Source organism: Engraulis encrasicolus, chromosome 16 (assembly GCF_034702125.1).
Source record: "Engraulis encrasicolus isolate BLACKSEA-1 chromosome 16, IST_EnEncr_1.0, whole genome shotgun sequence".
In the NCBI taxonomy this organism is placed as follows: domain Eukaryota; kingdom Metazoa; phylum Chordata; class Actinopteri; order Clupeiformes; family Engraulidae; genus Engraulis; species Engraulis encrasicolus.
In genome coordinates this window covers 50181593-50192599 of record NC_085872.1, presented here as the reverse complement: position 1 = coordinate 50192599, position 11007 = coordinate 50181593, and the positions used below count along the sequence as shown (strand labels likewise).

General features: G+C 50.0%; 1 long non-coding RNA gene across 1 annotated transcript; it reads left to right on the top strand.

Moving 5' to 3' along the window:
• The first annotated feature begins 9431 nt into the window (after positions 1–9431).
• LOC134466647 (uncharacterized) lies at positions 9432–10644 on the top strand. The gene is made up of 2 exons (XR_010038365.1): positions 9432–10242; positions 10345–10644. It is a non-coding gene; the product is annotated as an uncharacterized LOC134466647 (long non-coding RNA).
• Positions 10645–11007: the final 363 nt, after the last annotated feature.

The window sequence follows — 11007 nt, the reverse complement described above, 5'->3', positions numbered from 1 at the left end:
AAAAACAAGCCCAAAAGAAGCGACTGAGGGGCGTCGTGAAAACAAGCCCAAAAGAAGCGACAGAAGGGGTGGGTTGTCAGTCGCGTGCCTGGTCAGGGAAGACCTTGCTCTTTACGGGGATCTGCGTGGCTGCTAAAATCCCCACAAGTGACCACAGAAAGTGGGAGTAAAAAACGAGTTGCCATTGAGAAACACATTCAAATCACCACCAGAGCAGGAGAAAACAGCAAGCCCAACCTTGAAAAGAACAAGCCCAAAAAACCGCAACCCGCGACTTTACAAAATTAAAAGCGACTGCTCAAAAAAAGAAGCCCAAAGTCGCGTATAATAAGCGGACTTGGCAACACTGGTTGAAATGGGGTAACATCCTGTCTACACCTTTTAATGTCAGCAATGGGTTAAGGCAGGGGGGGGATTTTATCTCCAAATTTATTTAATGCCTATATGGACGACCTGTCAAGACAGTTGGGGGCATGTCAAACAGGGTGTGTGGTTGGTGATGTGATGATTAATCACTTCTTATATGCTGACAACCTTACCATTCTATCCCCAAGTAGTAGTGGGTTCCAGAAGCTCTTAAATATCTGTTCAGACTATGGGGTGGATTTTTATATTAAATATAATGCTGATAAGAGTGTGGTAATGGTCTGTAGAACAAAGGATGACCTGAAAATTACGTTCCCTCCCTTTTATCTATCTGGAGAAGAGCTGGGGGCAGCTGATGTCACAAAATATGTGGGGCACATCCTAACTGATGCGCGGGAGAATGATGCTGACATGAGCAGACAGAGGACAGTGCTATATGTCCAAGCTAAAGTGCTGGTTAGGACTTACTTCTCCCCTCTTTATACAGCTCCTCTCTGGATTAGATACAAGACGGAGAGTCTACTGAAACTGAAGGTAGCTTACAATGATTGTCTTAGGATTCTCCTAAAGAAACCAAGGAGTACTAGAGCAAGTGGGTTATTCTGCAAATTTGGTCTAACTTTTATGGCTCTGTTAAGAAATCTTAGCTTTAATATTATTTGCACCAACCTAGCCAATCTAATTTTTGTTGGCCTGCAAAGTACATCGATAGAAGTATTACAATGATTTTCTATGAGACACAATTATGCAATTAAAATGTGATTAATCGTGAGTTAACTATGGCATTTATGCAATTAATCGCGATTAACATTTGAATCGTTTGACAGCACTATTTTTTGTACATTTATTTTCCTTTTTGTCTATACATGTATGTTTGTCTGTGTCTGTAACTTTATGTATGCTGCCATTTTTACCAGGACTCCCTGGCAGAAGAGACTCTCGTCTCAATGGGACAATCCTGGCTAAATAAAGGATACATGAAAATGAAAAATGTAAAAAAATATATATATATATTCTTCATTATCAGTCGTACCTAACAGCTGAAAGACACCATATATTCCCAAGGAGGTCTACATAAGGGGAGAAGGTGGTTCCATAGAACTCCATTCAACGGTTTTGATGCAACCGCGGCTGATTTACTTCCGCCTCCAAAATACGGAAGTGAAATAATCACCTTGGCAACGTTGAGCTACATTGCTGATAGGTCAACATCGCTGACAGCGCCAGCCAATCCGAAAACCCCTACTTGATGTCATATGTCCCGCCCTCCCACCCAATGCTGCCGCGCCGTTAGATGAAAATATGTCATGGCGTCTCAAGATATTGAAACAAGTTTTCATATGTGGAAATAGTCAACACCGAAAACCTTGATTGTCACAAAACCACCAACACAAGTTGAGATACAACTGGTGATCGGTAAGTGTGGAGAATAGCAATATGAAATGTATGTAATGGTACTAGGGCCAACGAAATCTTGAAGGGCTTATGAAACCATCATAAGGTAATATTATTTAGCTTAGCGGCTAACCTGAGCCAGCCAAATGGCATTAGATCTAACTTACTTAACTTCACCACCTTGTAACGGCATGTTGTAATGTACAGACACATTGTACAGTTGCAAACTGAACTGTACACGGGGTCTTCGTATTATTTGGCCGAAAACTATTATTCAAGTCTTCAATGTAGGCCCTATCTCAGTAGCATTGAAGTTGTGCAGGCGAGAGCCCTTGGATGTTCGGTTTCACGTTGAATATTTTAACATCTGCGACCATTGGCGTTAAACATTATTAGGTCATTGTCTGCCACCCAAGTGAAAGGGACAGTTTGGTCAATTTCAACATGCAGTTGTATTGCTCACGCTACCCTTGACTTGTCAGTACCTGGTGATGCCACATTTTTCGGCTCAGCCCTTTCCGAGATATGAGCAATTCTAATGGGGGCAGCATTTGTTTACATTTTTAAAAAATGAAACAGGCCAACTCCAAATATTTTCCCAAAAGGTACTGCTGTTTGCTAGTTGTCTGCTGATGTTTTATAACCTTTTGGATGTTTTTGGGAATAAATAAAAATGTTTTTTTGAAATGTAAACAAAGAGCTGCCCCCATTACAATGACCAGGATCTCGGAAACGGCTGAAGAAGAAGAAAAAAAAATCTCAGCCACTGACAAGTCCAGGGTAGTGTGAGCATTACAACTGCATGTTGAAATTGACCAAACTGTCCCTTTAACCCCTTATACGGACATTTAGCATATGTACTCACAGCTGCTGTGTATAAATCCCTCTACAAATTACGTGCAAAACAATTAATTAAACCTTTCCGTTTGACAGACACAAACCATGGACGTTGAAGAAAGGCTCCTCATCATCAAGCTGTCATCCAGAGTGAAGATTGCAGTCAAGCAATCATGACCCCCCTCCCCACAGTTTTCGAGAAGATTCAGAATAAAAAAAAACCCTTCTCATTCTTAAATCATATTACTTAAGTAAACGGTAGGCAACCCAAAACCTTTCAGTTATTAAAGCATAGGTAATACAGTATGACAATTACACCATCTGGTATTTTGAGTACTTGAAATTCAGATTAAAGTGAAATCTTGACTTCAGTGTCTTCTTACATGTGTGCTTTCTAAACGTGCAAATCATTATGTGGACGTTCTTTCCCACTTCTAAGAAATGCATTACTTCAATTCTTAACATTTGTCTGGACATTCGTCTAAACCAGGGGTAGGGTACCTTTTTCATTTGAGGGGCCACTTCAAAGTCCTTCAACGACCATGTAAGTCCTCCAAGGGCCGTACTATGAACACAAAACAGGATTTCCCCCAGCTTTTTTGGCCTATATTGAAGGTGGCCAGCTTTACAACCGACACCACCTTCTCTTGGTACCTTGAATATAACTTAATTGTATTGCTGATGTAATTACTAAGATGCCTTTACAAAATGTCATATTTCACTTAAAGCTGTACAACATTAAAATTATATTGGGTAGCGGATAAGAAGGCCTCAGGGGCCGTAAACGGCCCTTGAGACATGGTTCCCCACCCCTGACCTAAACAGATGTTGTAACAACAGTGTGTTAATCAATATTGAAAAACAATTCAGAAACAAAATGTGTGTGATGTACTAGCATTTATTGTGTTTCATAATTGCAACGATTTCACAATGGTTGTCGACAGCAAATCCTCTGGGGTGAACTTGTGGTGGTAGGATGCAGGCAGGAGCGTACTGTACACATCTTCAGCTGTAACAAACACAAATCCAATAGCAAAATAATTAATGTAAGAATCATACCATCACACTAAGTAAGTGAAACGAGAGCTTAGTGTGCAGACTTGATTTTCAGCAACCAAACAAGGCACACGCAAAGTTCTCAGGAATATGTAGGCCGAGGGTAGACATCCTATGTGACGTCGAGTGCCAATGACCGTACCACCCCTTAGCTATACAGAGAGCTTAGGCTTAGAACAGCAGTAGTGCACCTCACTTCCCTAGCACATAACATGTCTCATAGCAGTAGTGTAGGTATGTTTTTGATATATTGATATGTACTAATGTCCCCTCAGACTGCTGTGCATACCAAGATGATCTGACCGGTGGTGGTGGTGGTTTGGTTTGGGTGCTGGCATGCAGCGAGGGGGTGTCACCCAGACGACTGTGATGTGCTCTGAAAGACAAACACAATGTGCACCAAATCAAACGCAGTGTTGGGGGTAACACATTACAAAAGTAATTAATTACGGCCAGTTTCCCAAACTGGGGTGTGAGCACCCCTGGGGGTGCGTGGCCTACCACAAGAGGACCATCACTTAGGGGTTGCGCAAACCACATTGAAATGTACAAGGGGGTGCACATGGAAAAAAGTTCGGAAACCACAATGTAATGCATTACTTTTGTAAATCACCAGATCCATATTTTGGCAATTATTTTGGCTAAAGTAATTGAAGTTGTCATGAGCACTCTCTCCCCCAGGTAACAACCTTAATTGCATTCAATTCTCTGCCACTCTGCTCACTCTCTCCCTACTCTGCCTAACGAGCTCCACCTGGCTCCGCCCTGCTCTGCTCTTGCTACCTGGCCAGCTGCGCTGCATTTCCCACTCACCTTCCTCACCTTTCCCCACTCTGCTCTAATTACTCTGCCAGCTGCACTGCATTTCTCCACTAACCTCTCCCAGTATATATAGCCCTGTTTTTCAGCCAAGCCCTGTCAGATCGTCTTCATACCTGGACCAGTAACCTGCCTGTCTGTCTACCCTCTGACTCCTACCTGTGATTCCGATCCGTTCTTGACTGCCTCCCTGTTCTACTGCCCCGGCTATCCCGACCTGCCTTCTGGATCTCGACTACTCTCCAATCTTCAGCCCCTCCGGTAACTCGATTCTGCCTTCTGTCTCTCACCACGATTATTGCCCAGCCCTGGTCTGTACTACTGCCTGCCATTCATATTGCTGTTGTGTTTGTTCCCCCAGGCCTCCAACCAGCAGACAAGCGGGCTCAGACGCTTCACCACCCTCAGCCCGATACGCCGCTCGATCACTGGGGGACACACACACTAGGCACTTTGAACTGGAAACCCCCGGACACTTGGTGACCCCCGGAGCCCAGGTAACCCACAGGACCCTGAAAGACCCCTGAGCCCCAAGCACCCCTGGAACCCCTGACACCCCTGGCACTCCTAGCACCCCTGGAACCGGCACCTCCGAAGACCTCAAGATCCACTCACTCCTCTTCCCCCCCTGAACCCTTAAATAAACAACTCTGAATTTGAACTTACGCTCTTGGGTCGTCTTCTGTCCGTGACAGAACGATCTGACCATCATGGACCCAGCGCACTCCCTGACCACGATGGAGGAAGAGCCAGAGATGACTGCCCTACAGCGACTGGAACGCACTGAGGGAGACATAAATCGGATGGCTGGCGACATCGCTTCCCTTCTCCAGCTAGGCAACCAACAACAACAGCAATTCAACCAGCAGCAACAACAGATCCAGCAGCAACAGCAACAGCTTCAGCAGCAGCAGCAACAGTTTCAGCTACAACAGCAACAGTTCCAACTGCAGCAACAACAGCTAGCCCAAGCCCTGCAACTACTCTCAAACCCGGCTACTCCACCTGCACCCACCCCTGGTTCTTCTGTTCCTGTACCACCAACACTCCTTCATCCCTCCGCTGGAGGTCCCAATGCTGCAGGCCCGGCAGTGCTGCCACCAGATCCCCACGCTCCTGAACCAAAGATTGGGAACCCGGAACGTTTTGATGGAAACCAGAAGCAAGTAAGACCATTCTTGAGCAGCTGCCGAATCCAGTTCGCACTACAGCCCAGGACTTTCTCAACAGAGGGAGCCAAGGTGGGGTATGTCCTCACACATCTCACCGGTCGAGCTCGGTTGTGGGGAACGGCAGAATTCGACCGGCAAACCCCAGCCTGTGCCTCCTTCAGTGCCTTTGAGGAGGAGATGTTAAAGGTCTTTGACCTAGGCTCGCCAACAGCCGAAGCGTCACAAGCTCTGCTCACCATCCGTCAGGGCAATAGGACAGTAGCAGACTTCTCCATTGACTTTCGTACCCTGGCCAGTCAAAGCTCGTTTAACCCAGAGGCACTGGTGCAAGCCTTCCTCCACAGCCTGGCGGACTATATCAAAGACGAGCTTGTTTCCCATGACCCGCCTTCAACGCTTGATGCCGCTATTGACCTTGCCGTCCGCATTGACCGCCGTATACAGACCCGGAGGAGGGAGAAGGGCCGTCTCAGTCAACCTGCCATCCGCACTCGGGTCGATACCTCCTCTGTCCAGCCCCTGCCTGTCAAGTCCCAAAGCCAACTCAATCAGCCTGAGCCCATGGAGATTGGCCGTGCCTCTCTGACTCCCGAGGAGCGTCGACGCCGTCTAAGCTCCAACCTTTGCCTCTACTGTGGTGGTGAAAATCACCGTGTCGCCACTTGTCCGGCAAAAGCCGCAGCTCACCAGGTGTAGGGGAGATCCGGGTGAGCTCAACAAATCTTCAGTCTCCCTCCATCCGAAAAACCCTGCTTCATCTCCGCCTTCAGCTTTCCGACACGACTCATACATTGGCCGCCCTTGTGGATTCCGGAGCTGAAGCAAACATCATGGACCCTGAGCTTGCACGGCAACTGGGCGTAAACCATCATCAACTGACACAACCCATTCCTGCACGAGCCCTGGCTGGGCATCATCTTGGCACTGTCACTCACATCTCCGCCCCTGTGACAATCCTGCTGTCAGGAAACCACCAGGAGTCCATCCAGTTTCACCTCCTACACTCACCTGGCCAACCACTCATCCTTGGATACCCGTGGCTCCGTCAGCACAACCCCCACATCGACTGGGAGACCGGAACAGTCCGTGAGTGGGGAAGGAGTTGTCACCAGACCTGTTTAAGGGGGGCCACCCTGCCCGTTCACCGGGAAATATCTAGCGCTACCCCCGACATATCCAATGTTCCGGCCTGTTACCACAGCCTGAAAGAGGTGTTCAACAAATCCAAGGCGACATCTCTACCCCCACACAGACCCTATGACTGCGCGATTGATCTCCTGCCTGGCACAGCACCTCCCAAGGGTCGTCTTTATTCACTGTCTGCCCCGGAAAGAAAGGCCATGGAGGACTACATTAATGACTCTCTTGCCGCCGGGATAATCAGACCGTCATCTTCCCCCGCAGGAGCGGGATTCTTCTTTGTCGGTAAGAAGGACGGTTCTCTTCGTCCATGCATAGATTACCGGGGCCTGAACGACATCACGGTTAAGAATCGCTACCCACTGCCCTTACTTTCGTCTGCCTTCGAACTGCTGCAGGGAGCCACCGTATTCTCAAAGCTGGACCTTCGCAATGCCTACCATCTGGTGCGGGTGAGGGAGGGAGACGAATGGAAGACAGCGTTCAACACACCAACAGGCCACTATGAATATCTCGTCATGCCCTTCGGCCTCACCAATGCCCCAGCAGTTTTTCAAGCCCTAGTGAATGATATCCTCAGGGACATGCTAAATACGTTCGTATTTGTGTACCTTGACGATATTTTAATATTCTCAAAGACTCTGTCAGAACACACGCACCACATCCAGTTGGTCCTGCGCCGCCTGCTGGAGAACTCTCTTTTCGTGAAGGCAGAGAAGTGCGAGTTCCATGCCAAAACCGTTTCATTCCTGGGGTATGTGGTGACGGAGGGCAGCATTCAGATGGATCTCACGAAGGTGTCGGCTGTTACTTCCTGGCCAGTTCCTGAGTCTCGGAAAAAGTTGCAACAGTTCCTGGGCTTTGCAAACTTTTATAGGAGATTCATCAGAAACTATAACACAGTGGCTGCACCCCTCACGGCGCTAACCAGCACTAAACAACAAAACAATCAGCTGCTGATAAGGCCTTCAATATCCTCAAGACACGTTTCACTTCTGCTCCCATCAGCAAGGCAGTTTGTGGTGGAGGTAGATGCTTCGGACGTGGGAGTGGGTGCAGTGCTTTCTCAAAGAGCAGCTGAGGATGGCAAGATGCACCCCTGTGCCTTCTACTCCCGTCGGCTAACCCCAGCCGAATGCAACTACGACATTGGGAACCGCGAGCTGTTGGCTGTCAAGCTCGCCCTTGAAGAATGGCGGCACTGGTTAGAGGGGTCAAAGGAACCATTCGTAGTGTGGACAGACCACAAAAACCTGGAGTATATCCAAACAGCCAGGAGGCTGAACTCCCGTCAACAGCGGTGGTCTCTGTCCTTTACCCGCTTCAATTTCACGCTCTCCTACCGCCCGGGATCTCGCAACATCAAACCTGATGCCCTTTCCCGGATGTTTCAGAAGGACGAGACCACCGCCATGCCAGCCCCCATTCTTCCCAGCCACTTTGTCGTAGCGGCCCTCACCTGGGAGATCGAGAAGCAGGTCATGGAGGCTCTTCGGGACCAGCCAGGCCCAAGCACCAGCGCCCCCAACCGTCTGTTTGTTCCAGCAAGGCTCAGGTCACCTGTGATTCAGTGGGGACACGAATCCCGTCTGGCCTGTCATCCCGGCATCACTCGCACCCTTCATCTGGTCCGCCAGCGGTTCTGGTGGCGGCGGATGAGACGGGATGTCAGAGAATTCATCCGAGCTTGTCCCACTTGTAACCGAAACAAGACCCCCAACCAGCCTCCTGCTGGGTTGCTGCAACCCCTACTCATACCCAAGAGGCCCTGGTCCCATGTTTCACTGGACTTTGTTACGGGTCTTCCGCCCTCTGACGGACACACAGTTATCCTTACCATTGTTGACCGCTTTAGTAAGATGACCCACTTCGTACCTCTTCCTAAACTACCCTCTGCTAAGGAGACCGCCCAGGTGATCCTGGAACATGTGTTCCGTATCCATGGCCTACCCCAGGATATAGTGTCAGACCGGGGCCCACAATTTTCAGCAACCTTTTGGAAGGAGTTCTGTCATCTCCTTGGGGCCACCGCCAGCCTATCATCTGGATTCCACCCATGAACCAGGAGCTGGAGAAGGCACTGAGGTGCATGGCCTCCCAAAATCCCCGGGCCTGGGCTCAACACCTGCTCTGGGTGGAATATGCCCATAATTCACTCACCAGTTCCGCCACCGGGCTCTCCCCCTTTCAGTGTGTCTACGGGTATCAACCCCCACTGTTTGCCAGCCAGGAAGCGGAAGCCACCGACCGTCTGCTCTTGCGTATGCCCGCCGCTGCCGCCGCACTTGGGCCCAGGCGCGCACTATGCTTCTGAAGTCTGGAACCAGCTACGCCGTCGGTGCCAACCGACGGAGGACCCCATCACCTACTTACCGGGTTGGTCAGAAGGTCTGGCTGTCTGCCCGGGATCTGCCGCTGCGGGTTGAATCGCGAAAACTGGCCCCTCGCTTTGTTGGTCCTTTTCCTGTGCAGAAAGTCATCAGTCCAACGGCGGTTCAACTTCCATGCGGGTCCATCCCACCTTCCACGTCTCCAAGGTCAGGCCGGTCCATGAAAGTCCCCTGGTCCCTGCAGCTCCGGCGCCGCCTCCTCCTCGCCTCGTAGATGGCGGTCCTGTCTTCGCCGTCCGGCGGCTGCTCCGCTCTAGGCGAAGGGGTAGGGGTCTCCAGTACCTCGTTGACTGGGAGGGATATGGTCCGGAGGAGAGGACCTGGATCCCGGCCAGGAGGATAGTGGACCGGACCCTCATCACTGACTTCCACCGACTACATCCTGATCAGCCTGCAATCCGTAGGGGCCGTCCCAGAGGGGTCCCTAGCCGTCCTGCCCGACCAGCTTCCTGTCCTGTGCCTGACCCTGCTCCTGTCTCAGTACCTGTCCTGTCTCCCGACCGTGACCCTCCGGCTCCTTCTGAGGATGAGGATGTTCACTCTGACCGCTCGGAGGAGTTCTGACCCGCCGCCTGCTCCCCTCCACCCTCCCGGCATGGTGTTGTTCTTGGGACTTCTGGGGCCGTCCCTTAGGGGGGGGGTCCTGTCATGAGCACTCTCTCCCCTGGGTAACAACCTTAATTGCATTCAATTCTCTGCCACTCTGCTCACTCTCTCCCTACTCTGCCTAACGAGCTCCACCTGGCTCCGCCCTGCTCTGCTCTTGCTACCTGGCCAGCTGCGCTGCATTTCCCACTCACCTTCCTCACCTTTCCCCACTCTGCTCTAATTACTCTGCCAGCTGCACTGCATTTCTCCACTAACCTCTCCCAGTATATATAGCCCTGTTTTTCAGCCAAGCCCTGTCAGATCGTCTTCATACCTGGACCAGTAACCTGCCTGTCTGTCTACCCTCTGACTCCTACCTGTGATTCCGATCCGTTCTCGACTGCCTCCCTGTTCTACTGCCCCGGCTATCCCGACCTGCCTTCTGGATCTCGACTACTCTCCAATCTTCAGCCCCTCCGGTAACTCGATTCTGCCTTCTGTCTCTCACCATGATTATTGCCCAGCCCTGGTCTGTACTACTACCTGCCATTCATATTGCTGTTGTGTGTGTGTTCCCCCAGGCCTCCGACCACCAGACGAGCGAGCCCAGACGCTTCACCACCCTCAGCCCGATACGCCGCTCGATCACTGGGGGACACACACACTAGGCACTTTGAACTGGAAACCCCCGGACACTTGGTGACCCCCGGAGCCCAGGTAACCCACAGGACCCTGAAAGACCCCTGAGCCCCAAGCACCCCTGGAACCCCTGACACCCCTGGCACTCCTAGCACCCCTGGAACCGGCACCTCCGAAGACCTCAAGATCCACTCACTCCTCTTCCCCCCCTGAACCCTTAAATAAACAACTCTGAATTTGAACTTGCGCTCTTGGGTCGTCTTCTGTCCGTGACAGAAGTAATGCAAAATAAGTGTAATGGCCTACATACATTTAGTAATATTATGATGTGAGGGATTATTTTAAAATGACAGTAACGTGTAATCGGTAATGTATTGCAGCTTTTCAGTAATTGCTGAACACTGATCAGACGACACAAAAAGCAAGTTAGGCCTATGTGCATCCAAACATTCTGTTTATAAACATTGATCAGCTCAAGACACTTACCTTTCTCCAAATGCCAGATATCAAGGGGTCAGGTGGTGTTGTGATGCTGTGCTCTTCCTCATCTAACCTGGATGTTTTACTTGACCTTGGTTGGACTGGTGTTGAGGTTGGTGTTGAAA